We start from the raw sequence: 3,173 nt of genomic DNA, 5'->3' as shown, positions 1-3,173 counted from the left end.
AGGGATTCCAGGGCCACCACTGTCTTGCTGAGGCTTTCTCCTATCATCTGTTGGATGTGTCCACTCCCCCTTTCCTGCTGCCCAGAGTGGCAGCTGTCTTCCACTGGGACCACTGCACCGGCCTCTTCGCTGGCCTCCTGCCTCCTTGTCTCTGTGTTGGTCTCTACTGACTCACCCTGTTTTCCTCTGCTTTGCAGCAAGGATGATTTTTCTAACTCGTAAGTCTTATCGTGTGGTTGCCCTGTTTAAACCTTCAGAAAGTTCCTGTTGCTCCCAAGTCTGAACTGCTTAAAAGACTTAGAGGAGGCCTTCTCAGACTTTACTGTGCCTCAGATGCCCTGGGGATCTTAAAATGCAGATGCAGATTCAACACGTTGGGCGCTGGGCCTAAAATTGTGTGTTTTGAATAGGCTCCCCAGGGGATGCCAGCGCTGCTGGTCTGTGCAGGACATTTTGAGGAGCAAGGAACTGGAGGACCCCTGCTGATGTCCCTAGCCTCGTCTTCTGCTCCCTCCCCAACTCTGCTCCAGCCACGCTGAACTTGTGCTAGCTTCCAGAATACGTCACATGCTCGCTCACCACTGGGCCTTTGCACATGCTCTGTCTCCCTAGAGCACGCTTACCCTGGCCTACCTGGCTCCTGCTCCTATTCCAGGTAAACTGTAGATCCCACTTCCTCTGGGAAGCCTTCTCCCATTCTCCAAGCCTAGGAAATAAAGAGCCTGGCATGTTTGTGGCCTGGCAATGGTGTGAGGTGGAGAGGGAGGGTGGTTGGTAGTGATTTTCTTTATGCTAAGTGACAAGGTTAAAGGGGTGAGCAGGCTGGCCTGTGAGAACAGGGTGGCAGCCAGAGGGTAGGGGTAGCTGTTTACTCTTACAGAAGGTTCCAGAAAGAAGGTTTTTGTGTCACCTGGGGGTTGGAGAGGGAAGTACGTCTGGCGTGAGGTTGTCTGGCTGATGGTACTCTGGCTCTTTTCCTTTCTCAGCTGAGCAGTGAAGGATCCCTGAGGTAAGGACTCCAGTTGCCCTGAACTCTGTGAACAAGGTCAGCTGCACAACTGTGTGTCCTCAGGCCACCCAAAAGTCGTGTCAGAGAGCAGGGACATTAAAAGGTTGAGAACTGTTTTCAGAAACTTCTTTTTCTTCTTCTTTTTTTTTGGGGGGGGGGCACAGCTTGAGAGCGAATCATAGAGACAAAGAAAGTTTCTACTGTAGAGATTTTATTTCTCTTAATTTTCTTACCAAAATCTCTTCCTCTGGGGTGTTGTTTTGTTTTCTCTTTCTCACTTGTGCGCTCATGTGTCCCTTTCGCAAGTTTGAGTCATAAAACGAATTCCTCTGCAGGTTGGAATCAGCTATTGCTTGGCCAGAGAAATCCTGGACTTTGCTGGAATGGTCCTGCCAGGCTTCCTGCACCAGACGCAGCCCTGCAGGGAGCTGGGAATGGAATCTGAAACATGTGACGTTGCAGGTCATGATGCAGTGGTCAGGCATGTGATCTCAGCTTGGCTGCGGGCAGTGCCAGTTAGGTCTAGAAAAAGTAGGACGTTGGTTGCACGGCAAATAAGTTCAGTAGTGGGTATCAGAGCCAAGGAAACGTCCGAGAGCTTGTGACACACAGAGGGATCGAACGTCATCGCAGTTCGCGGCAATGGAAAACTCTTTCTGCCCCCCAACTGAAAAATATACCGCGTACTACTTCCTTTCTGAATTTTATTTCCTCTTTGTCATAAAGGGAACGTCCAAGCCGAGGTCTCCTCCTTCTTGGCCCTGGCCTTGCCCCGCGGGACGTTTTCAGTTCGTTTCGCAGCGTCATTGTTACAGATGGTGAGCAGTTGGTCTGTTTACCACAGATAACGACCTTAGTTTCTTCCCAAAGAGAGCTGCCAAGTTCAGTGGGTTATTCCTGTGTACCCAGTAATTAGTAGGTGCTGCAGGAAGTTAAAAAAAAACACAGAAGGGAAATTTGAGAAAGAAATTATTTCCTTTATTTTCTTTCCCACACGAGAATATCATACCCTTTGCCTTCAGGGAGACTTAAAGGCATGAGCTTGACGTATAAGAGAGGATAATGCACATGACAAGGAAAAATGAGTTGAGCAACAGGTAGTTAAGAGACGTAGCCTTACTAATCTTGAACAGACTTTGAACCAGAAAATGTGAACTCTGGTCTCCAATTACATCTTCAAACCTCCAGTCCTGGTCTTCATCTGCCCTCTGGTGGCCACGGTTCTGAACAGGAAATTCCACAGAAGAGCTCCCCTGAAAGAAAGCGGAGGCCCAGTAAGAAATGATAAGCATGTGTGTATGTATGGATATGGACGTATATGTAAGTGTATATGTAAGTATATATGTAAGCGTATACATAAATGTATATGAATACTCCATATTCTTTACCTCTTACCTTCATGGTAAACCTGTAAGGTAAATAATAATATTCTCACTTAAAAATCAAGCTAGTAGGGGCACCTGGGCGGCCCAGTTCAAGCCCTGCGTCGGGCTCTGTGCTGACAGCTCAGAGCCTGGAGCCTCCTTCAGATTCTGTGTCTCCCTCTCTCTCTCTCTCTGCCCCTCCCCTGCTCGCACTCTGTCTCTCTCTGTCTCTCAAAAATAAATAAAGAAATGAAAATCAAACTAATAATTCCAAAACATGAAGTTAATATATACATCAACCCATTTCATGGGGAAGATATATTTCCACAGAGGAGTGTCTGTGCCCAAGCATTCAGTTCATCCCGAGGTCCAAGATGTTTTGTAGTTCTTTATTTTCTACATCTGTATTATAAAAGCCATCGTTGTGGTGGGGTTTTTTTGTTGTTTTTTTGTTTTATCAAACTTTTTTTTCTTTTTAGGGAGAGAATGGGAGCAGAGTAGAGGGGTTGGGGCGGGGAGAGAGAGAAAGAGAGGGAGAATCTTAAGCAGTTCCACGCTGAGTGTGGAGCTCAGTGCAGGGCTTGATCCCACAACCCAGAGATCATGACCTGAGCTGAAACCAAGAGTTGGATGCTCGACCTGCTGAGCCACCCAGGTGCTCCAATAGTGGTGGGGTTTTTTTCACTGTCCAAACATGAAAGTATGTTACATCACGCTCCTCCCACTGTGATGTCCTCCAGAATTTCTGCAATCACCTGTCCTCTGCTATCCCCCAGCACCCTCTGGTTGTTCACAATGCC

The 3,173-nt window shown here is 47.6% G+C and overlaps 1 long non-coding RNA gene across 1 annotated transcript; it reads left to right on the top strand.

Moving 5' to 3' along the window:
* On the top strand, nucleotides 1–1,133 carry LOC147581478 (uncharacterized). Its single transcript, XR_015249676.1, has 3 exons — nucleotides 1–218; nucleotides 411–655; nucleotides 987–1,133. It is a non-coding gene; the product is annotated as an uncharacterized LOC147581478 (long non-coding RNA).
* The last annotated feature ends 2,040 nt before the right edge of the window (nucleotides 1,134–3,173 follow it).

This window comes from Puma concolor, chromosome B1 (genome assembly GCF_028749965.1).
Source record: "Puma concolor isolate L17-30 chromosome B1, mPumCon1.1.hap2, whole genome shotgun sequence".
Lineage (NCBI taxonomy): Eukaryota > Metazoa > Chordata > Mammalia > Carnivora > Felidae > Puma > Puma concolor.
The sequence above is the reverse complement of the archived record's forward strand: the minus strand, read 5'-3'. Positions and strand labels throughout refer to the sequence as shown.